Below are 25346 nucleotides of genomic sequence, written 5' to 3' on the forward strand. Positions count from 1 at the left end.
GGTGTTAGCCTGCCTTTTTCACAAGCAGATGTGTCAGCGGGGCTGCAACAGCTGTCTGTGCATGCAAGAGCCAGGATTCAAGCCCTTTCTTTTCTTTATGCTTGTGAGAAAAGACAACTGCGTGGGAAGGAGGAGGTGTCTCTTGTGGAGGTGTAGATACCAAAACCAACATGAAAGATGAAAACAAAACCCTGTACGAAGTAGGCAAAGAATCCCAGACCCAGGGAGTTGACTGATTTGTGGCAACAGGGACTGGGACTGGGGGCAGCGGTCCAGGACAGGCTTTTCCAGCGTGGGGCTCAACCCACAGAACACAGCGAGCCCCCAGAAGGAGCCGGCCAAACCTCCCACAGCCTAGACTGGCTCCAGCACGGCCCGGAGGCGGGGCGAGCGGTCGCTTCCGGTTCCGGGCGCGGAGGGCCCACGTGTTCCGACCCGCTGGACCCCGCGCGACTCGGATCCCGCTCCGCTCTTTCGGCCGGGAGTGGGTAGGGGAGCACCGGGCAGGGGAAGAGCTGCTGGAGCCGCGGGAGACGTGAGTGTCGGGGACCTGGCCGGTGAACGGGCACCGCAGCGGGCGGGGAGTTAGGGCCGGGCGGGGCGGGAGCGTGGGGAGGGGCTGTAGACCCCGCCCCCCCCCGGCGCCGAGGGATAGCGGCTGCCTAGGGAAGGGACGGCGGCGGGATCCCCGGGGCCTGGGCGTTGTGGCCCTGTCACCTCCCCGTGGCCAGAGCCGAGACCTCCGTAGTCCGGTGGCGCTCCGGGCTGCTTCGCTGCCCAGCCACCTCTTTCCTCTCCTTCCCGGGGCCTGCGGACACGCACTGTGCCCCTCGGATTGCACCCATGCCAACTGCTCCCGGTGCCCCAGAACCCAGTGGGGAGTGGTCGAAGCCCCTTGACACCGATCTTCCCCCACATGGGTCGTTTCACCCTGCCTCTCACGTTGCTCTAGAACCGTCTCCGCAGGCAGGCTTTCCCTTCCCTCCTTCCCGGCGAACCCCGCCCCCTTCACAGGCGATCTTATCACCTGTGATCATGCCTGGCCACGGAGTCATCTAGCTTGTGGCTCTCACCTGTCTTAGTGACAGACTCTCATAACTTCCCTGTAGCCTAAGGCTACCTTCTGCCTCGCAGCTTTCCTCTTCGAACCTCTGACAGCCAGTTCGGGCAGGGGAGTAGCGGGGACTTCACCGCACCGCACCAGCTGCGGGACTTATCTATCGACTGAAAAGTTTGCTAGTTCATATACCATGGCTGTACTGGTCCCCGCACACACTTTCTTCCCCCTGAGCCGAGGCTGTCTGTTTGCCGTGCTCAACTCCCCAGAGGAAGGCATATGGGCCCAGCTGATCTTGAACTAACTGCCTGTACCACATCAGGGTTTGCTGAGAGGCTACCTTTAGAAATACTGTTTGTTCTCTGCCCACGCGCTGTAGGCGAAAGCCAGGAGCGCAAGCTACACTGCAGTCACAAAGCTTCTCTCTGCAGCTTTTCTTCCAAACAGCCCCATGGACCTTGATCCAGAAAACTACTTCAAAGAGGTGTCACGGTGACCATGGAAGGCTGGTTGGGAGAAGCAAGCGACAGTGGAGTGGTTCCTTTGTGCCATCTGTCTTGAGTAACTTTCTGCCGTTGCTGCCTGATTTAGACAGGTGGACAGAGTTGGAGGGAAGTGGGACACTTTTCTTCCAAGGACCACCAGACACTGATGGTTCCTCCTCTCACCTCCATATGCATGCTCTTTTGCACTCTATATAATTGCAGGAGACAGTCATTTCAAGGGCACCACAAGATTTGTATCACGTTGAGGGAGTCTTGTCATTACAGAATATACAGGTGACTATGCAACTTGACACAGACGTAAAACACTTCGAGATTCTCTGCTTCTGTTGTCTTCTTGCCTGAATGTGAACATGACTGGATATGTTTGTTCCTTTCTGCATAGAACCTCAAACTTACTTCCTTTGGCCATGTAGTGGGTATCGAGTTTAGCACACATGAAATGCTTATTAAACACAAAATGCTGGGCCTTCATGCCCAGAATCTGCACGTGAGGCCAAAGTGGTGCTGTGTGGTCTGGATTAATCCCTTTAAGAGCCACTGTGATTTTCCAGACCTCATGGCAGCCACCTTACAGAGGTTTGAGGACAAAGGCTTGCAGATACCAGTAGTGTTGACTCATCTTTGGTGGGAGATCTTGCCATTCACATCTAAGTGATTTGTGAAATCAAATGACTTTAAGACAGAAAGCCAAATGCTAATCATCCATTATAGCAAGTTAAAATGAAATACTGATGAGGGTTTTATTTGTTTGTTTTGTTTTTCGCTTCCTAATATTGTTTCAGTTTTGATTTTGGGTTTTTGAGACAAGGTGTCTCTTTGTATTTTTGGCTGTCCTGGAACTCACTATATACATACACTAGGCTGACTTGGAACTCAGAGAGGTCTGTCTGTGTCTGCCTCCAAGTGCTGGAAGTAAAGGCTTAGGCCCAGCTTAATTCCCTTGATAAAGAGCTTCCCACTCAGATCACACATATTCCAGGTTTTTGCTGTGAATTCCTAATATTGCTGAAGTCCCTGCTTTTTCCTGTTTGCCTTTTGAGTTCAAGGTCAGAGCCTTTGGTTTCTCCCCTTTCTTTTCAGCACCTGGAATAGTATGGGATATGAAATCGAGGCTCGGTGTATGTTCATGGATAGAATCAACTCTGCATTTCTCCCCTCAAAGTTTCTTTTTATTGATATTAATATGGTATGTCTCTATTGAAAAGTAAACAGAATAGATTTTTAAGACTTTGAAATACTTAATATCAAATCCTACAGCTGTTCCCCATGAAGGATTTATTACCAAGAAGCCCTGGCACCCACTCGTTTCAGTTGGGGCATGTATTTATTGAGCTTCTTTTCTATAAACTACCTGGGAAGGGGAGAGGCTCAGAAACATATCCTTGCTTAGGGGACCCAGCTCACCAAGGAAAACCCAAGAATGACTACTGGGTTTTCTTCAGCCATCTCAGACTGCTGTTGGCCAAACCATAGAGCTTACAACCTTTATCATCACATATATGCAAGAAAGCCTCAGATCAAGCCAGAAGGAAATGACCTAGCATAGAGTAACTGGTAGCCAGGATGTATTAATTGAACAGACATAGAAAGTAACTTGTCTTGAGTTACCTACATCCACCCCTAGGATCAGGCTGCGTTCTTGTTAGTTATTCTGTTCCATTAGGTGATAGTTTCCCAATGTGAGATTGACATTGACTGTTTGTTGTGGGAATTTATTGTGTCTGCTTAACTTTGGCTGCCAAATAATAAATGATGTTTTCTTCTGGGTGGGTGTCAAGTTTGATGTCCCTTACTCTTTCAGCTTCAGATTAATTCGTGGTATTTTATCTTCAATTTGTATGTGATGATTGACCCACATTATTTAAGTAAATAACTAATTCTTGGTGCTGTTCATTAAATGTAGGAAGCTTCACGTCATGTTGAAAGTTAACGAACGTGCTCATAGTGGCCAGATACACAATTCTGGTCTCTTAAAATATGTATTTAAATCCAGCCTATCTTACTTCTTGGGTAAACCTCTTTCTTTATCCCTCACTGCCCCATGTGAACCAAGCAACGAACAAAGCACTTGCCTTTGTTCCTCTGAAGCCCTTCTTGATTATTATAAAATCTGGTTAACTTCTCAAAGGATGCTCCACTTTGCATTGAGACAGAAAAATCATCTCCTTCAAAGTGGGCTGACATAACTGGTCCAGGGTGCCATAACTTTACAAGGTAGAACAGGGTGTAGAATTAAGTCTTCTGTCCCTCAAGGAAGAACTGTTTTATCATTGCTACCGACATCTGTATGTGTGATAACAGAGCGACATTTTATTAGAGACTTTTTGCTATGGTTTTTATATTTTCAATTTATCTTATTCTCAGTGACATTTTTACATGCAGCTTAAACCTTATTGATGACTATAAAGGCAGTCAAATTTCAGGGTAGAAGATAATTAAACCTCTGCCCATACTGACCTTTCTGTACCAACCATTACTTAATTGACCTTTTCTCTCATTTCTTCCTGTCTTCTCCTTTTCTATTCCTCATTCTGTTTCTTAAAGTCTATTGTAATAAACTTTAAGCTAATATTTTCTTGGTACTTAAATATGACTTTTATGAAGGATAAGAACCAAAAACAAAAACCCCACAGTTTTCAAATAGAGCTGTTGCTCAGTGGTAGAGCAGTTGCCTAACATACAGAGTTCTGGATTCCATCCCAACACCACCAGAATCAAACCAGTTTTTCCATGTGGTTCAAAGCACACTGATTTGAATGCCAGAAGCCAGGGAATGTATTACTTTCATTTTCTTTGCTCTGGGTTGAACTTTCACAGGACGTGAGCTATACTCACTGAATCAGATTGCCTCCTGCCAACTGCAGAAAGGGAAGGGTCTTTGCTTCTGGTAAGTAGAAGTCTTGCTGGTTTCACCTTCAGCTAAAGACCCTACCATCAAGGGTTTATCCCATCTGTGTTCAGCAGTTTATGGTGCCTCCAGATCAAGGACTGTTTGCTTTGGGGGTTCAGTTGAGCACTTCACTTGTGGTAAGACAGTAAACAGACCAACTCTTTCCCTGTGTGATCTAATTTTTCTTTTATAATTATGAGGAAATAAAATGGAACATTTGCTTATTATTTAAATATTGACTTCTCAGAAAGGATTTAAAAGAGCTTGAAGCACAAAGTAATGAGCCATATTGAGCACCTACCCTGTACTGAATTCTATGCCAGTTAGAATGTGTTAACCACATTTCAAGGATAAGGCTGAAAGTTAAGAGAAATAGTGTCATGTGGCTTAAGAGAATAGAGATACATTCCCAAGATTCCAAAGTCATTTTACCATTACATGGGAATTGTATCTATATATAGAACAGTTGAAACAAGAGTGAGAATTTGGTGAGTGGAAGAACCGTATTGTTATGTTCCTTAATTTTGTAGAGCAGGAGCATTAGAAGAGAACAGTTAAAAGTTTAAATTAATTGTTTTAACTCTAAACCAGCCAAAAAGGCCCTAGTAAGCTCCAGGACGCAGTTGTATTCACAGTCCCGGATTATGGCTCTCCATTTGTCATTTATGCGACTTCCTGGAGAGGTGTGAACATTATCCACGCCAGATAAGATAGAATGACAGATCAAAGAAAGTCTTCTACCCATATAGTTTGGTCAACTATTAAGTTCATTAGTAACAACTTGAGTAAGGGCTTACTAGTAGGCATAGAGGTACCTGTATCACCAAAAAGTTCATCCCAGAATGGACAACTGGTAGTTTCCTGCTCAGTCTGAAAGTGGCTTCACCAGAGGGTTCACCAGCAGTTGCTTCCTGTTATATCATCTTGGAGAGGGGCCTCATGAATCTTGTAACTGAATGAACTTCCTGAATCAATGAGCTTCCAGAGCCTAAGTTGCATTAGCTTCATGAGGCTTATGAAGCACACTCCGCCACCTCTCCAAAAGGGGATATCTCATTTGGGAGGAAATATTTGTGCTGCATTCACTTCTTCCTGGGACACTTGACGTTCTTTCAACTCTGTCTTCCAAAATGTGTCCTAAGCCTTTGAAGAGGTAAGAGATGACTGATTATGTTCTTCCATTTCTGCATGAGCGTGAGGGTCATAGTGCCCTAATATCAGTCACTTATTCTCAGCAGCTTGACAGATGGTATCAGCCTCTGCTGGGGGGAGCAGCCTTTCCTTCCATATTAGGCTGCTGACAGCAGTAATCTGTGAGTGTAAACAGCAGTCTCAAAGGCAGTTAGGTACTTCACACCACATGTTAAAACAGAAGCAGTGGTAGTTTCTTCACCCCGGCCCTCCTGACCTCCCTAGCCGCAAGTATTTGCTTTGGCTTAACAAAAGCAGATGTCAGTCCTGTAGAGCAGGCTTTAAATCTGAGCCGAAAGCAGCTGATTTGATTGCACATGTAGCAGTTGTGCCTTTATTGTGACAGCTGGCATGTCATTCCTAGCATGTTCATAGTGTAGTACATAGAATTCATAACTGGACAGGACCGCTGGTGACATTTCTCCCAGAGTAGACTGCACATCACTTTCTTGCACTATGAAAACTGTCCAGTAGGTAAGAAGCTACCAGCCCAGTCCCAGATTGATTTCTCATGTCCCCTAAATCAAAGCATGCAATGTCTTGAGTAATAGAGTCTTACCATGTAGTTTTAATGTGAAACCAACAGCAGAGACAATAGCTTGTGTGGCAGGGGTAGGAGGTGAGGGGAGAACTCAGGTCTCCTTGGCCAATAGCTCACAGGTAACCAACTCTTTAACACTCAGCAACCTTATGACTCCTGGGAGTGCCCACTCAGGATGACTTCCTGCAGACACTTTAATTGCTGTTTTTACTGCTCTTGCAGATCCTCTTCTAAGTCTGCAAAGACACTCAGTTGGTTAACATAGGATGAGACCTTTTTACAGTGAAGGCAGGGTCTTTGAAGGCTTACCATCCATTCCAAGTAAATAACAGTTGGTCCTAGGCAGCTAAGAGAAAGCTCTTATTGAGACCCAATACAGCATAGAAAGAGCCTAACATTTGAATCATTTGGCTTTATTAAAAGAGCAATGTTAGGTACACTTGTGTAGATGGGAGTCACTGCCTTCTTCCACATTCTTTAATCATAACCATTCCCCTAGACTGAAGACCCATAGCTCCATGCTGAAGGCCTGCTTTGCATTCCCTCACTGGGTCCTATGTGACCAGTTTGTACTGATGGGCTAGTTTGGCCGAGGGCAAGTGGGTCCCTATTTTTCATAATGCACTTGCCACTAGAGCCATCTCTGATTCTAACAAGCTTTTGATAAATGTCATTGTCATCCCTCTCCATCAGCCACACATGGTTGTTACAAGGGCCTGGGCTGAGTGACCTCAGTATACCTTCCATGTTAGCGGCTGATGGCAGCAGTAGTCTATGTGTATAACCCCAGCGTGCCCTTCTTCAGAGCAACATTCAGAACATACTCCAGAGCACAGCTGCCTCCGGGAAAACCTCAGTCTTCTCTCTTGTAATGTTTTCTCATCCTGCTCTTGTTTCACCAGTTTATGGAGCTGTTCAGGCTTTAAAACTTTTGAAAATCTCAAAAAAGCACATTTGGTCTTTTATCAATCCCCTCCTGAGAACTCCAGCTCATCCTAAGTCTTGGCTCACCTGCCTTTCAGTAACCAAGAAAGACTTCCTTATATGCTTTTCTGATCTCACTTCTATTACTTCAACATTTTATTTATTTTTTGCCATTTTTTTTATTGAAATAAGAAAATTCCGCCACCTCCCAGGCTCCCTTATCCCTCCCCCTCCTCCCATTCCTCTCTTCCTCCCCCTACTCCTCTCCCCCTCCCTCTCCAGTCTAAAGAGCAGTCAGGGTCCCCTGCCCTGTGGAAAGTCCAAAGCCCTCCCGCCTCCATCCTGGTCTAGGAAAGTGAACATCCAATCCAAACTGGCTAGGCTCTCACAAAGCCAAAACATGAAGTAGGTTCAAAACCCAGTGCCATTGTCCTTGGCTTCTCAGCAGCCCTCATTGTCCGCCATATTCAGAGAGTCCGGTTTTATCCCATGCTTTTTCAGTCACAGTCCAGATGGCCTTGGTGAGCTCCCAATAGATCAACCCCACTGTCTCCGTGGGTGGGTGCACCCCTTGTGGTCCTGACTTCTTTGCTCATGTTCTCCCTCCTTCTGCTCCTCATTGGGACATTGGGAGCTCAGTCCGGTGCTCCAGTGTGGGTCTCTGTCTCTGTCTCCATCCATCGCCAGATGAAGGTTCTATGGTGATATGCAAGATATTCATCAGTATGGCTATAGGATAGGGTCATTTCAGGTTCCCTATCCTCAGCTGCCCCAGGAACTAACTGGGGATATCAACCTGGGCACCTGGAAGCCCCTCTAGGTCCATGTCTCTTGCCAACCCTAAGATGGCTCCCTTAATTAAGATATGTGCTTCCTTGCTCCCCTATCCAACCTTCCTTTATCCCAGTCATCCCATTTCCCCAAGTTTCCCCCATACTCCCCTTCTCACTTTTCTCTCCCCATCTCCCCTTACCCCCCTCCCACCCCACCCCCAAGATCCCAGTTTTTTGCCCGGCAATCTTGTCTACTTCCCATAACCAGGAGGATAGCTATATGGTTTTCTTTGGGTTCACCTTCTTATTTAGCTTCTTTAGGATATTAAATTATAGACTCACTGACCTTTATTTATGGCTAGAAACCAATTATGAGTGAGTACATCCCATGTTCATCTTTTTGGGTCTGGGTTACCTCACTCAGGATAGTGTTTTCTATTTCCATCCATATGCATGCAAAATTTGAGAAGTCATTGTTTTTTACCGCTGAGTAGTACTCTACTGTGTATATATTCCACACTTTCTTCATCCATTCTTCCATTGAAGGACATCTAGGTTGTTTCCAGGTTCTGGCTATTACAAACAATGCTACTATGAACATAGTTGAACAAATGCCCTTGTCATATGATCGGGCATCTCTTGGGTATATTCCCAAGAGTGGCATTGCTGGGACCAGGGGTAGGTTGATCCCGAATTTCCTGAGAAACCGCCACACTGCTTTCCAAAGTGGTTGCACAAGTTTCCATTCCCACCAGCAATGGATGAGGGTACCCCTTCCTCCACAACCTCTCCAGCAAAGGCTCTCATTGGTGTTTTTGATTTTAGCCATTCTGACAGATGTAAGATGATATCTCAAAGTTGTTTTGATTTGCATTTCCCTGATTGCTAAGGAGGTTGAGCATGACCTTAAGTGTCTTTTAGCCATTTGAACTTCTTCTGTTGAGAATTCTCTGTTCAGCTCAGTGCCCCATTTTTTAATTGGGTTAATTAGCATTTTAAAGTCTAGTTTCTTGAGTTCTTCATATATTTTGGAGATCGGACCTTTGTCTGTTGAGGGTTTGGTGAAGATCTTCTCCCAGTCAGTGGGTTGCCTTTTTGTCTCAGTGACAGTGTCCTTTGCTTTACAGAAGCTTCTCAGTTTCAGTAGGTCCCATTTATTCAATGTTGCACTTAATGTCTGTGCTGCTGGGGTTATATGTAAGAAGTGGTCTCCTGTGCCCATGTGCTGTAGAGTACTTCCCACTTTCTCTTCTATCAGATTCAGTGTGTTCGAACTGATATTGAGGTCTTTAATCCATTTGGACTTGAGTTTTGTGCATGGTGATAGATATGGGTCTATTTTCATTCTTCAACAGGTTGACATCCAGTTGTGCCAGTACCATTTGTTGAAGATGCTTTCTTTCTTCCATTGTATACTTTGAGCTCCTTTATCGAAAATGAGGTGTTCATAGGTTTGTGGGTTAAAATCCGGGTCTTCTATACGATTCCATTGGTCGACTTTTCTTCTTTTATGCCAATACCACACTGTTTTCATTACTGTAGCTCTGTAATAGAGTTTGAAGTCAGGGATGGTAATGCCTCCAGAAGTTCCTTTATTGTATAGGATTGTTTTGGCTATCCTGGGTGTTTTGTTTTTCCATATAAAGTTGATTATTGTCTTCTCAAGATCTGTGAAGAATTTTGATGGGACCTTGATGGGGATTGCATTGAATCTATAAATTGCCATGGGTAGAATTGCCAATTTTACTATGTTGATCCTCCCAATCCAAGAGCAAGGGAAATCCTTCCATTTTCTGGTATCCTCTTCAATTTCTTTCTTCAATGCCTTAAAGTTCTTGTCAAATAAATCTTTCACTTCCTTGGTTAGAGTTACCCCAAGATATTTTATGCTATTTGTGGCTATCGTGAAAGGTGAAGCTTCTCTGATTTCCCTCTCTGCTTCCATATCCTTTGTGTATAGGAGGACGACTGATTTTTTTGGAGTTGATCTTGTATCCTGCCACATTACTAAAGGTGTTTATCAGCTGTAAAAGTTCTTTGGTGGAGTTTTGGGGGTCACTTATGTACACTATCATATCATCTGCAAATAATGAAAGTTTAAACACTTCCTTTCCAATTCAAATCCCCTTGATCCCCTTATGTTGTCTTATTGCTATTGCTAGAACTTCAAGCACTATATTGAAGAGGTATGGAGAGAGTGGACAGCCTTGCCGTGTTCCTGATTTTAGTGGGATGGCTTTGAGTTTCTCTCCATTTAGTTTGATGTTAGCTGTCGGTTTGCTGTAAATAGGTTTTATTATATTTAGGTATGACCCTTGTATCCCTAATCTCTCCAATACTTTTATCATAAAGGGGTGTTGAATTTTGTCAAAAGCTTTTTCAGCATCTAATGAAATGATCATATGGTTTTTTTTCTTTCAGTTTATTTATATGATGGATTACATTGATAGATTTTCGTCTGTTGAACCAGCCCTGCATCTCTGGGATGAAGCCTACTTGATCATAATGGATAATTTTTCTAATGTGTTCTTGCCAGTATTTTGTTGAGGATTTTTGCGTCGATGTTCATGAGTGAGATTGGCCTGTAATTCTCTTTCCTGGTTGAGTCTTTGTGTGGTTTTGGTATCAGAGTGACTGTAGCTTCATAAAAGGAATTTGGCAATGACTCTTCTGTTTCTATATTGTGAAATACATTAAGGAGTATAGGTATTAGGTCTTCTTGGAAGTTCTGGTAGAATTCCACATTGAAACCATCTGGTCCTGGGCTTTTTTTGGTAGGGAGGTTTTTGATAACAGCTTCTAATTCCTCGCGACTAACAGGTCTATTTAGATTGTTCACCTGGTCCTGGTTTAACTTTGGTATATGGTATTTATCTAAAAGCGTGTCCATTTCTTTTACATTTACCAGTTTTGTGGCATACAGGCTTTTGTAGTAAGATCTAAAGATTCTTTGAATTTCCTCTGTGTTTGTGGTTATGTCCCCCTTTTCATTTCTGATCTTTTAATTGCATGTTCTCTCTCTGCCGTTTGATTAGTTTGGATAGGGGTTTATCAATCTTGTTAATTTTCTCCAGGAACCAGCTTTTTGTTTCATTGATTCTTTGGATTGTGTTCCATGTTTCTATTTTGTTGATTTCAGCCCTCAGTTTGATTATTTCCTGTCTTCTACTCCTCCTTGGTGAGTCTGCTTCTTTTTTTCTAGAGCTTTCAGGTGGGCTGTTAAGTCTCCAATGTGTGCTTTTTCTGTTTTCTTTAAGTGGGCACTTAGTGCTATGAACTTTCCTCTTAGCACTGCTTTCATAGTGTCCCATAAGTTCGAGTAGGTTGTTTCTTTATTTTCATTGAATTCAAGGAAGACTTTAATTTCTTTCTTTATTTCTTCCCTGATCCAGGTATGATTCAGTAGTTGACTGTTCAGTTTCCATGAGTTTGTAGGCTTTCTGGGGGTATCATGTTGTTGAATTCTAACTTTAATCCATGGTGATCTGATAAGACACAGGAGGTTACAAATATTTTTTTGTAACTGTGGAAGTTTGCTTTGTTACTGACTATGTGGTCAATTTTCGAGAAAGTTCCATGAGTTGCAGAGAAGAAGGTATATTCTTTCCTATTTGGGTGGAATGTTCTATAGATGTCTGTTAAGTCCATTTGATTCATTACCTCCATTAATTCCCTTATTTCTCTGTTAGGTTTCTGTCTGATTGACCTGTCCATTGGTGAGAGAGGAGTGTTGAAATCTCCTACTATTAATGTGTGCGGTTTGATGGCAGCCTTGAGTTTTAGTAATGTTTCTTTTACGTACGTGGGTGCTTTTATATTAGGGGCATAGATATTCAGGATTGAGACTTCATCCTGATGAATTGTTCCTGTTATGAGTATAAAATATCCCTCTCCATCTCTTCTGATTGATTTGAGTTTGAAGTCAACTTTGTTAGAAATTAGTATGGCCACACCTGATTGTTTCTCAGTTCCATTTGATTGATAAACCTTTTCCCATCCCTTTACTCTGAGTAGGTGCCTGTCTTTGTGGTTGAGGTGTGTTTCTTGTAAACAGCAGAATGTTGGATCCTGTTTTCGTATCCAATCTCTTATGCTGTGCCTTTTTATAGGTGAGTTGAGTCCATTGACATTAAGTGATATTAATGACCAGTGGATGTTAACTCCGGTCACTTTTTTAGTAGTAGAGTTTGTGTGTTTCCCTTCTTTGAGTTGTGCTGGTGAAGGGTTTCTAGATGTTTGAGTTATTGTGGTTATTGTTGGACTCCTTGGTTTGTGATTTTCCTTCTATTACTTTCTGTAAGCCTGGATTTGTGGCTACGTATTGTTTAAATTTGTTTTTATCCTGGAAAATTTTGTTTTCTCCATTTATAGTGAATGAAAGCTTGGCTGGGTATAGTAGTCTGGGCTTGCATCCATGGTCTCTTAGTTTCTGCAGTACATCTATCCAGGACCTTCTGGCTTTCATTGTTTCCATAGAGAAATCAGGTGTCAGTCTGATAGGTTTACCTTTATAAGTAACTTGGCCTTTTTCCTTTACAGCTCTTAATATTTTTTCTTTATTCTGTATGTTTTGTGTTTTGATTATTATATCGCGAGGAGATGGTTTTTTTGGTCCAGTCTATTCGGTGTTTTGTACGCTTCTTGAACCTTCAAAGGAATATCTTTCTTTAGGTTGGGAAAGTTTTCTTCTATAATTTTATTAAATATATTTTCTGGACCGTTGAGCTGTACTTCTTCTCCTTCTTCTATCCCAATTATTCTTAGATTTGGTCTTTTTATTGTGTCCCTGATTTCCTGAATGTTTTGTGATGAGAATTTGTTGATTTTGCTGTTTTCTTTGATCATTGTGTTTATTTTCTCTATGGTATCTTCAGTGTCTGACATTCTTTCTTCTATCTCTTGAAATCTGTTGGTAGTACTTGTCTCTGTAGTTCCTGTTCGTTTACCCATATTTTCCATCTCCATCCTTCCCTCGGTTTGTGTTTTCTTCATTACTTCCATTTCATTCTTCAAGTCTTGAACCGCTTCCCTTACCTGTTTGATTGCTTTTTCTTGTTTCTCTTGGTTTTTTTGGGTATCTTTGAGCGATTTATTCATTTCCTCTATTTTTTTGTTTGTAATCTCTAATTGTTTATGGCAGTTTTTCACCTCCTGTTTAAGGTCTTCTATTATTTTCATATAATTAACTTTTGAGTCGATTTCTTCTAATTCTTCTGGAGTAGGGTGTATAGTTCTTCTTATTTCAGGATCCCTGGATTCTGGTGATGTCATGTTGCCTTTCAGGTTGTTGGAGGAATTCTTGCATTGGCGCCTTCCCATCTCTTCCTTCAAATGGAGCCAGGAGAGGGCCTGGTGTCTTGGTCCAGTCTTTGCTGTGACTGACTCTCTTGGTGTATCTCTTCAGTGTAGAAGCAGGAACCGTCCCGTCCATATGGAACTCCTCAGCACCAAAACATGGACGCCTGGTAGTCCAATGACCCGCGGACAATAGGGAGAACTTGGGGGGGCAGGGCGGGGACGAGTAGAACACAGGACACCCTGCCGCACAACCTGAAGGTACGCATGCTCCCTTTCGGGGGTCCTTGGGGCCTGCCCGCTAGGCAAGCACTCACCGCTCTGGGTTGGTAGCCTTAGTGTAGGAGCAGAAAACTGTTCTTGAGCAAAGGACCTTGCAGAAAACACAGGCTTGGGTGGGGGAGGGGGGTCATGTGTAAGAAAGACAGCCCTACAGAAGGAGCTGGGGGAGGGGGTTTGTGCTCTCTTCCGGGACAATCCGCCCGTCCAGATGGAACTCCTCAGCACCTAAACAGGGCCGCCTGGTAGCCCAATGATTTGGGTACAAAAGGAAGAACAGGGCAGGCAGGGCGGGATCCAGGAGAGCACAGAAGACCCTGGAGCACAAGCTGAAGGTGCCCGGGCTCCCTTACAGGGGACCTTGAGGCCTGCCCAGTAGGCAGGCACTCACCGCTCTCACTTTAGCATTTTAAACCCCCAATATACATTCTGTTGTGAGTATTCAGATCCACCAGAACCTCTTCTGCCCAATAAAGATCATGCCCTACCGTGGACTTAGCAAAGTGACTAAAACTCCTTACAAGTTCCAAGATCCCTCCTGAGTCACATCTTAACTTTCCTCAGGCAGCCTTTTCTAGTCCAGTGAGCTGGGTAGCTGCCACCACTTATCACATGACCAGTTCCTCCAGTAATGCTTTCTCTGCTGTTTTTCAGTTCCTCCTAATCCTCAAGAAAGATCTGAGCCAATGGTAACCAAATGGCCATAATGGCCTATATGAGCTCTACTTCAGAGACGGTCTTTTTCATACTGCTTCAGGTTCTGTGTACTCTCTCTCAGGAGGGAGGATCTCCCATGCAAAAGGCAAAAGGTGGCCACATACATTAGAATTGCTTCTGTGGATGTTCTGGTCTCAGATCAGTCTTAGTTGCATGCCTTAACATGTTAGTGACTTTGCAGCTGCTCCTTCCCAGTTCATCTTTGATTACTTCAGACCCTGCTCACTTGCATGCCTTTTGCTAGGGAGATGTGACCAAAGGGTCTTTCATCCCCAAATGAAGTATTAGTGACAGACCAAAAAGAAATAATTCCATCCGAGTTTAGTGTGGTGATCAGGATAGTTACTTACAGGGGCATGGGTGAATCAAAGGCAACTACAACACAGAAAAGATCTGCCCCAGCATGGGTGACAGTTGATGAAAACTTGCCCTGGATCATCCTGCTTAACTTGAAGGCAGTGCCACCACAGAGTCTGCTGTCCACAGCAGTTGCTTACTGCTTATATAACCTGGGGGACTAGGTTTAATGAGCGTGACAGCGCAGCTTCCTGAGTTTTGTAGAAATCCTAAGCCATCTTTCATTCCCTCCTTAGGTAATGAGTATCTCTTCCTGTAGCAAGAAACAAGATCTTTTAGGCTACAAAATTGAATATTTTTTAATGTTCTATGCTCAAGGCAACTAAATGCGACACTTCAGATAAGGGACAAAGAAAGCCACTCCAGGAATAGTAGGGAGGTCTTAGTTTCCCCATACCTCCTCTCCTAATCATCCTTTATGTACACTAGCAATGCATATTCAACAGGCCAGGTTATGACACTTGTCCCTTCTTTTTTTATTATCATTTATTTATTGATTTTTAATTAAAAATTTCTACTTCCTCCCATTTCCTTCCCCCTTCACTGATCCCCTCCCTCTCCAGTCCAAAGAGCAGTCAGGGTTCCCTGCCCTATGGGAAGTCCAAGGTCCTCTCCTCTCCATCCAGGTCTAGGAAGGTGAGCATCCAAACAGACTAGGTTCCCACAAAGCCAGTACATGAAGTAGGATCAAAACCCAGTGCCATTGTCCTTGGCTTCTCAGTCAGCCCTCCTTGTCCTGCACGTTCAGAGAGCCCGGTTTGATCACATGCTCCATCAGTCCCAGTCCAGCTGGCCTTGGTGAGTTCCCATTAGATCAGCCCCACTGTCTCAGTGAGTGGGCGCACCCCTCACGGTCCTGACTTCCTTGCTCATGTTCTCCCTCCTTCTGCTCCTCATTTGGACCTTGGGAGCTCAGTCCAGTGCTCCAATGTGGGTCTCTGTCTCTAGCTTCATCCATCGCCAGATGAAGGTTCTATGGTGATATGCAAGATATTCATCAGTATGGCTATAGGATAGGGCCATTTCAGGTGCCCTCTCCTCAGCTGCCCAAGGATCTAGCTGGAGACATCTCCATGGACACCTGGGAACACCTCTAGAGTCCAGCCTCTTGCCAACCCTAAAATGGTTCCCTAAATTAAGATATATACTTCCCTGTTCCCATATCCACCCTTCCTCCATCCCAACCCTCACATTCCCCCAAGCTTTCCCCATCCTCCCCTTCTCACTTCTTCCACCCCATCTCCCCTTACCCTCATCGCACCCCCAAGTTCCCAATTTTTGCCTGGCAATCTTGTCTTCTTCCAATATCAGGAGGATAACTATATGATTTTTGGGGGGTTCACCTTTTTATTTAGCTTCCCTAGGATCACAACTTATAGGCTCAATGTCCTTTATTTATGGCTAGAATCCACTTATGAGTGAGTACATACCATATTCATCTTTTTGGGTCTGGGTTACCTCACTCAGGATAGTGTTTGCTATTTCCATCCATTTGTATGCAAAAGTCAAGATGTCATTGTTTTTTACCTCTGAGTAGTACTCTAATGCGTATATATTCCATACTTTCTTAATCCATTCTTCCATTGAGTGGCATCTAGGCTGTTTACAGGTTCTGGCTATTACAAATAAAGCTGTTATGAACATAGTTGAACAAATGTTTTTGTCGTATGATAGGGCATCTCTTGGGTATATTCCCAAGAGTGGTATTGCTGGATCCTGGGAGTAGGTTGATCCCGAATTTACTGAGAAATTGATTTACAAAAGTGGTTGCAAAAGTTTGCATTCCCACCAGCAATGGATGAGTGTACCCCTTATTGTACATCCTCTCCAACAAAGGCTCTCATTGGTGTTTTTGATTTTAGCCATTCTGACAGATGTAAGATGATATCTCAAAGTTGTTTTGATTTGCATTTCCCTGATTGCTAAGGAGGTTGAACATGACCTTAGTGTCTTTTGGCCATTTGAACTGGTTCTGTTGAGAATTCTCTGTTCAGTTCAGTGCCCCATTTTTTAATTGGGTTAATTAGCATTTTAAAGTCTAGTTTCTTGAGTTCTTTATATATTTTGGAAATCAGACCTTTGTCTGTTGAGGGTTTGGTGAAGATCTTCTCCCAGTCAGTAGGTTGCCTTTTTGTCTTAGTGACAGTGTCCTTTGCTTTACAGAAGCTTCTGAGTTTTAGGAGGTCCCATTTATTCAATGTTGTCCTTATTGTCTGTGCTACTGGGGTTATATGTAAGAAGTGGTCTCCTGTGCCCATGTGTTGTAGAGTACTTCCCACTTTCTCTTCTATCAGGTTCAGTGTATTCAGATTGATATTGAGGTCTTTAATCCATTTCGACTTGAATTTTGTGCATGGTGATAGATATGGATCTATTTTCATTCTTCTTCAGGTTGACATCCAGATCTGCCAGCACCATTTGTTGAAGATGCTTTCTTTCTTCCATTGTATACTTTTAGCTCCTTTGTCGAAAATGAGGTGTTCATAGGTTTGTGGGTTAAAATCCGGGTCTTTTATTCGATTCCATTGGTCAACATATCTCTTTTTATGCCAATACCAAGCTGTTTTCATTACTGTAGCTCTGTAATAGAGTTTGAAGTCAGGGATGGTAATGCCTCCAGAAGTTCCTTTATTGTATAGGATTGTTTTGGCTATCCTGGGTTTTTTGTTTTTCCATATAAAGTTGATTATTGTTCTCTCAAGATCTGTGAAGAATTTCGTTAGGATTTTGATGGGGATTGCATTGAATCTATAAATTGCTTTTAGTAGAATTGCCATTTTTACTATGTTGATTCTCCTAATCCAAGAGCAAGGGAGATCCTTCCATTTTCTGGTATCCTCTTCAATTTCTTTCTTCAAAGACCTAAAGTTATTCTCAAGTTGATCTTTCACTTCCTTGGTTAGAGTTACCCCAAGATATTTTAGGCTATTTGTGGCTATCGTGAAAGGTGATGTTTCTCTGATTTCCCTCTCTGCTTCTTTATCCTTTGTGTATAGGAGAGCAACTGATTTTTTGGAGTTGATCTTGTATCCTGCCATGTTACTAAAGGTGTTTATCAACTGTAGGAGTTCTTTGGTAGAGTTTTTGGAGTTGCTTATGTACACTATCATATCATCTGCAAATAACGAAAGTTTGACCTCTTCCTTTCCTATTTGAATCCCCTTGATCTCCTTTTGCTGTCTTATTGCTATTGCTAGAACTTCAAGCACTATATTGATGAGGTATGGAGAGAGTGGACAGCCTTGTCTTGTTCCTGATTTTATTGGAATGGCTTTGAGTTTCTCTCCATTTAATTTAATGTTAGCTGCCGGCTTGCTGTATATTGCTTTTATTATATTTAGGAATGTACCTTGTATCCCTAGTCTCTCCAAGACCTTTATCATAAAGGGGTGTTGAATTTTGTCAAATGCTTTTTCAGCATCTAATGAAATGATCATATGGTTTTTTTCCTTCAGTTTATTTATATGATAGATTACACTGATAGATTTTCGTATGTTGAACCAACCCTGCCTCTCTGGGATGAAGCCTACTTGATCATAGTATATAATTTTTTGGATGTGTTCTTAGATTCGGTTTACTAGTATTTTATTGAGAATTTTTGCATCAATGTTCATGAGTGAGATTGGTCTGTAATCCTCTTTCTTGGTTATGTCTTTGTATGGTTTTGGTATCAGGGTGACTGTAGCTTCATAAAAGGAATTTGGCAATGACTCTTCTGTTTCTATTTTGTGAAACACATTAAGGAGAATAGGTATTAGCTCTTCTTGTAAGTTCTGGTAGAAATCTGTATTGAAACCATCTGGTCTAGGGCTTTTTTTTGGTAGGGAGGTTTCTGATGACAGCTTCTAATTCCTCGCGACTTACAGGTCTATTTAAACTGTTCACTTGGTCTTGATTTAATTTTGGTATATGGTACTTATCTTAAAAAAATGTCCATTTCTTTTGCATTTTCCAGTTTTGTGGCATACAAGCTTTTGTAGTAAGATCTAATGATTCTTTGAATTTCCTCCGTGTCTGTGGTTATGTCCCCCTTTTCATTTCTGATCTTATTTATTTGTGTGTTCTCTCTCTGTTATTTAATTAGTTTGGATAGGGGTTTGTCAATCTTGTTGATTTTCTCCAGGAACCAGCTTTTTGTTTCATTGATTCTTTGGATTGTTTTCTGTATTTCTATTTTGTTGATTTCAGCCCACAGTTTGATTATTCCCAGTCTTCTACTCCTCCTGGGTGAGTCTGTTTCTTTTTTTTCTAGAGCTTTCAGCTGTGCTGTTAAATCTCTAATGTGTGCTTTCTCCATTTTCTTTATGTGGGCACTTAGTGCTATGAACTTTCCTCTTAGCACTGCCTTCATTGTGTCCCATAGGTTTGGGTATGATGTTTCTTTATTTTCACTGAATTCAAGGAAGATTTTAATTTCTTTATTTCTTACTTGACCCAGGGGTGGTTCAGTAATTGACTGTTCAATTTCCATGAATTTGTAGGCTTTCTGGGGTTAGAATTGTTGTTTAATTCTAACTTTATTCCATGGTGATCCGATAGTACACAGGTGGTTACTACAATTTCTTTGTATCTATGGATGTTTGCTTTGTTACCAATTGTGTGATCAATTTTTGAGAAGGTTCCATGTGATGCTGAGAAGAAGGTATATTCTTTTCTGTTTGGGTGGAATGTTCTATAGATGTCTGTTAAGTTCATTTGGTTCATTACATCTGATAGTTCTCTCTCTTATTTCTCTGTTAGGTTTCTGTCTGGTTGACCTGTCCATTGGTGAGAGCAGAGTGTTGTAATCTCCTACTATTAGAGTGTGGGGTTTGATGTATGCTTTGAGTTCTAGTAATGTTTCTTTTACATATGTGGGTGCTTTTATATTAGGCTTATAGATATTCAGGATAGAGACTTCCTCCTGATGAATTGTTCCTGTTATGAGTATAAAGTGTCCATCTCCATCTCTTCTGATTGATTTTAGTTTGAAATCCATCTTGTTAGATATTAGTATAGCCACCCCCACTTGTTTCTTTGGTCCATTTGATTGGAAAACCTTTTCCCATCCCTTTACTCTGAGGTAGTGTCTGTCTTTGAGTTTGAGGTGTGTTTCTTGTAAACAGCAGAATGTTGGATCTTGATTTCATATCCATTCTCTTAACCTGTGCCTTTTTATAGGTGAATTGAGTACATTGATATTAAGTGATATTGATGACCAGTGGTTGTTAACTCCAGTTATTTTTTTTAGTGGTAATGTTTGTTTCCCTTCTTTGAGTTCTGTTGGTGGAGGGTTGTCAGATGCTTGTGTTATTATGGGTGTTGTTGACTTCCTTGGTTTGTGATTTTCCTTCTAGTATTTTCTGTAAGGCTGGGTTTGTGGCAATGTATTATTTAAATCTGTTTTTGTCCTGGAATATCTTGTTTTCTCCATCGATGGTGAATGCAAGCTTTGCTGGGTATAGTAGTCTCTTGTTCTCGTGGTGTCTACAGCACATCTATCTAAGACCTTCTGGCTTTCGTGGTTTCCATTGAGAAGTCAGGTGTAATTCTGATAGGTTTCCCTTTATATGTTACTTGACCTTTTTCCTTTGCAACTCTTAATATCTGTTCTTTATTCAGTATTTTTTTTTGATTATTACATGGTGCGGGGATTCTTTCTTTTGATCCAGCCTATTTGATGTTCTGTATGCTTCTTGCACCTTCATAGGAATATCCTTCTTTAGGTTGGGAAAGTTTTCTTCTATAATATTGTTGAATATATTTTCTGGGCCTTTGAGCTGTAATTCTTCTCCTTCTTCTACCCCTTTTATTCCTGCGTTTGGTCTTTTCACGGTGTCCCAGATTTCCTGGATGTTTGTGTTAAGAATTTGTTGGGTGGGGCTGGAGAAATGGCTCAGAGGTTACGAGCATTGCCTGCTCTTCCAAAGGTCCTGAGTTCAATTCCCAGCAACCACATGGTGACTCACAATCATCTGTAATGGGGTCTGGTGCCCTCTTCTGACCTTCAGGCATACACACAGACAGAATATTGTATACATAATAAATAAATATTAAAAAAAAAGAATTTGTTGGGTTTGTTTTGTTCTTTAATCAGTGAGTTTATTTCCTCTATAGTATCTACAGTGTCTGAGATTCTTTCTTCTATCTCTTGTATTCTGTTGGTAATACTTGTCTCTGTAGTTCCTGTTCGTTTACGCAGAATTTCCATATCAAGCCTTCCCTTGGTTTGTGTTTTCTTCATTACCTCCATTTCATTTTTCAAGTCTTGAAATGTTTCCCTTACCTGTTTGATTGCTTTTTCTTGTTTTTTTTTTTTCCCTTGGGTATCTTTGAGAGATTTATTCATTTCCTCTACCTTTTTGTTTGTCATCTCCATTTCTTTATGGCAGTTTGTCACCTCCTGTTTAAGGTCCTCTATTATTTTCATAAAGTTCCGTTTAAAATTGATTTCTTCTATTTCTTCTGGAGTAGGGTGTTCAATTCTTCTTGTTTCGGGATTCCTGGATTCTGGTGGTGTCATGTTGCCTTTCAGGTTGTTGGAGGAATTCTTGCATTGGCGCCTTCCCATCTCTTCCTTCAAATGGAGCCAGGAGAGTCTTGGTGTCTTGGTCTAGTCTTTGCTGTGACTGACTCTCTGTGTGGATCTCCTCAGTGCAGGACAAGAACTGTTCCTGTCTGGATGAAACTTTTCAGCACTGAAACAGGGATGCCTAATAGTCCCCTCTGGGTGGATAGCCTGGGTGCAGGAGCAGGACGCTGTTTCTGGGCCAAGGACCCGTCCGGATGGAACTCCTCAGCACTGAAACAGGGATGCCTGGTAGCCCAAGGACACCGCAGACAAAAGGGTGAATGTGGAGGCAGGGCAGAGTTGATTAGAACACAGAAGACCCTTCGGCACAGGCTGAAGGTGCCCGCACTGCCTTGCGGGGACCTTCAGGCCTGCCTGACAGGCAGACACTCACCCCTGTGGGTGGATAGCCTTAGTGCAGGACGAGGAAACTGTTCCTGGGCCGAGGACCCAGCAGACAATAGGGCAGGCTTGAGGAAGGCGGGGTCATGTGTAACAAAGAAACCCTTGCAGCAGGAGCTGGGGAAGGGGGGGGGGGGGCGTGTGACTTGTCCCTTCTTATGAAGTATCTTTGCAGACGTTTGTCTTAGTGATTCTTCTAACCAAATTATTTACTATTCCCAACCTAGTTTTATAAACTCTACCCTGAGGTGCCAAAGAGAAATCGCCCACTTCAGGATGGTTACTATGGGGACACTGGTAATAGGGAGTGAGCATTGGGTAGAGAGGCAAGCTGCCCAGGATCCAGGGATTTGCTATTGAGCCACCAGGTTTGATGCCAAGGTTTGATCTTGCTGTGGAATTCTTCCAAAGTCACCCAAGTAAGGTAATGGAATTGGAAGGCCAACAAATTGCAAGGTACCTGATCTATATAGCTTTACTCAACTGCCATGCCTATTCCATTCGCATCTCCTTCCCCTCTTCATTCCCACTATTGCTGACCACTTTCCCTCCATCTTGCTTTTTAAGCCTGCTAAAATCAATGCAAAACAACAGAACAGCAGAAGTATCAACTGTGGAGCATTTAAAAACCCCAGCAGGATTTATGTGGCATGGCTGCATGGCTAGATTCTTTATTCCTTGGGGAGTAAAGCCACTCAAAGCAGGATCCCTTCAGGCAGGACATACATTGTATGGAATCTTATTCCTGATGCTCCCTGAAGACCAAGGGAATTCCTGGTTTGCCTCACTGAACGTTGGTTCTCAGATTTTTAAGTAATGGAGCTGTTTTTATTAAGTTAGGCTACCTTGTGTAGCAGCTCTGTTTATCTGCTTTACAGGAGTGAATGTTAGGGATAAATATTGGAAAGCTTTATCTGGGTAAATAATATTGACATTACCTTAAATTATTTAATGTCTGGATGGTGCTTACTAAGGCTGATTGAAATATCAAAGAAAAATGCTTTTTCCAAATGCCCAGTTTTATATAATGTGTATTTGAATTATCCCCCAAAGTGACCTGAAGATTACTCCGTCACACTGAAAACCACTGAGAATGTCCTATTTACTTACAATAAACAGTAAATTTGTCTTTATTCAAATTTTGCTGGACATTTGACTAAATAATAATTAATATGACACGGTAACTATCCTTCCCAGTGAGAGAAACTCAGGAAATGTTATATGCCCTCATTAATTATGAAGCACACACTTACTGTTTGCCAGACTTTGAGCAGGGTACAACATGCCCCCGCTTCAAACCCTATATAGTTCCATGAGTTATTTTGCCACTAGCGGAACAGTTTTTACAACACAGTGGGTACTGTGAAATGGAGAGACACAGGTTTTATTATTCATTACCTGGGAGGGGTCAGTTAAGGGGAACTCAGAAAACAGATTGGAAGGAAGAGTGGAGTTAGGCAAGTGAAAGCTTAGTAAGGTATTTCAGAGAGAAACTTAGAAATTCCTGTTAAAAGGAAGTAGGAGATACAAAATAGTAATTTGAGCAATGGCTGTCATGGAAGTGGCACTCATAGTGGAAAAGAGAGGCCCACAGAGGCTAGCCCAGTCTTGAAGAACTTTACCTTCGAGAGAGATCCTCTGGTGACACAAAGATCACTGGGAGGACTGGAGAGGTGGCTCAGGGTTTGTCTAGGGCACATGCTGTTCTCACAGAGTTCTGTTCCCAGCACCCATGTCAGGCAGCTCCCAATCACCTGTAACTCCAGCTCCAGGGAATCCAACATCTTATGGCCTCTTTGGGTACCTAGACACATATTAAATCAAATTTTTTTTTTTTTGAGACAGGGTTTCTGTGTTGCTTTGAAGCCTGTCCTGGAACTAGCTCTTGTAGACCAGGCTGGCCTTGAACTTGCAGAGATCTGCCTGCCTCTGCCTCCCAAGTGCTGAGATTAAAGGCATGCACCACCACCTCCTAGCTCAAAATCTTTATTTTTTTTTTTAATAAACCACTTGAGGTTCAGATGACATTCCTAAAACTACATTTCAGGAATACCATGAAAAGTTAATGTTAAAACCAATTCAAAATTTCTAAAACCATTAGTGGTGAGCTAGAAACAAATGAAATTCTGCCTATTTTTAATTCTACCAAAAAAAAATACTTTACTAAAGATGAGCATAAAATTAAAAACAAAAATGCAAACTACCAAGAAGTAGAGAAACTTAGCACAAGATGATATAGGAATGATAGAACTGGGCAAGATGGTTTAACAGGTAAAGAGGCTTGCTGCCAAGCTTAGTGACCTGATCCATAGAAGCCACTTGGTAGACACAGAACCAACTTCTGCAAGTTGTCCTCTGACCTCCACATGTACACTGTGGCATGGCCACATTCACACACAGATTTAAAAGGGATTATCGTGTTGTTTTTTACTCTTTACCCTCTTTTGGGGGGCCCACCACTCAGCTCCCAGGTAAATCACACACGGAGATTTATTCTTAGTTATGAATGCTGAGCCTTGGCTTGTTCCTTGCCAGCTTTTCTTAATTTAAATTATCCCATCTATCCTTGGCCTCTGGGCTTTTTCCTTTTCTTATTTCTATGCCTTACTTCACTCTTACTCCATGGGTGGCTGGCCCCAGCTGTCTTCCTCTCCCTGTTCTCTTGGTCCTCCTCCCCGGTTATCATTCTATTTATACTCTCTGCCTATCAGCCCTGCTTATCCTTGCTCCTATCTCACTATTGGCCATCCAGCTCTTTATGAGGACCATCAGGTGTTTTAGACAGGCAAAAAAAATCACAGCTTCACAGAGCTAAACGTGCAGCTTCAACAAGAGCAGCACATCTTCACACCAGTAAGCAGATGTTCCACAGCATAAAGAAGTAACACACCTTAAAATAATCCTCCCCAACATTATAGAACTATCAAAAACATAGAAACGATATTGCAAGTGATCGAGGACAATTTAATGAAGTGACTTGGATTAAAAGAAATATGGGAACCATGTAATCTCTGGCCGTAGGTTTTTTAAATACAGCAGCAGTCCAGGAGCAATTGATGAGAATCAGGTGATAACTTTGAGGGTTGGCTGCAGGTAACTGCAGTGCAGAACAAAATGATTGACAAATAAAGAGTCTCTTGGATGGATAACATTCTTGTCTGGAGAAGAACAGAGCCAAAAACAGTTGTAAAGCTTGAACTCAAGTGGTTCACTCAGCACACAGTACTTGACATAGGCCAGTGCTTTTCTGGGGTTGAGACTGTAGCCATTCAAATATGGTAGGTTGTTATGCTCAACTAGAGAATTTAATGCAGGTGAAGACATGGTGAGTTTGAAGTACATTTTGTTAGAATTAACAAGACTCAGTGAATTAGGAAAATATGAGTACAGATACAGAAAGGTTGATATTGGCTGCTATAGTAAGAGGAAGACATGAGAGTGGAGATTCATTATAAGTGCATTTGTAGTGTTCCTTTTAAGAGGCTTCAGAAAGTAAAATTCACAGTTCCTAACAAGGAAAATAAACAGTTGTTATGTAATAAGGACAGTGATGGAGCAGATTGCTTTTGACCCACTTAGGCGATTTCTAACCATGTGTAAGGGTAGAGAGAAAAGGACCCAAGGAAACATCTCAGAAGACACCAAGACCTAAGCTATGTCTTAAAAGATAAGTAAAGTTTATCCTAACTAAATGTCGCAGGTAGGAAGAATAGTGTGTGATGTTCCTCCAAGCCAACCAACTGCCATCTTGGAGCATTCAGCTGTGCCTGCTTACAAATGATTCCATTTTGTTTATAGTTCTTCCCCCACCAATCCAACTACTCCTTACCAGCTGGCAACTCTGCACATTTCTTGGGGGAGGGG

General features: G+C 42.3%; 1 protein-coding gene across 1 annotated transcript in view; it reads left to right on the forward strand.

The window, feature by feature from the left end:
• Positions 1–444: 444 nt before the first annotated feature.
• Positions 445–25346, forward strand: part of Znf202 (zinc finger protein 202) — a 34250-nt gene continuing 9348 nt past the window's right edge. The window contains exon 1 of the mRNA XM_041657435.1: positions 445–535. The gene's annotated coding sequence lies outside the window, so the exon portion shown is untranslated. The remainder of the gene's footprint in view (positions 536–25346) is intronic.

The sequence above is a fragment of the Microtus oregoni genome, unplaced genomic scaffold, assembly GCF_018167655.1.
Source record: "Microtus oregoni isolate MIOR12 unplaced genomic scaffold, Mior012 000008F_ref0000371, whole genome shotgun sequence".
Taxonomy (NCBI): Eukaryota; Metazoa; Chordata; class Mammalia; order Rodentia; family Cricetidae; genus Microtus; species Microtus oregoni.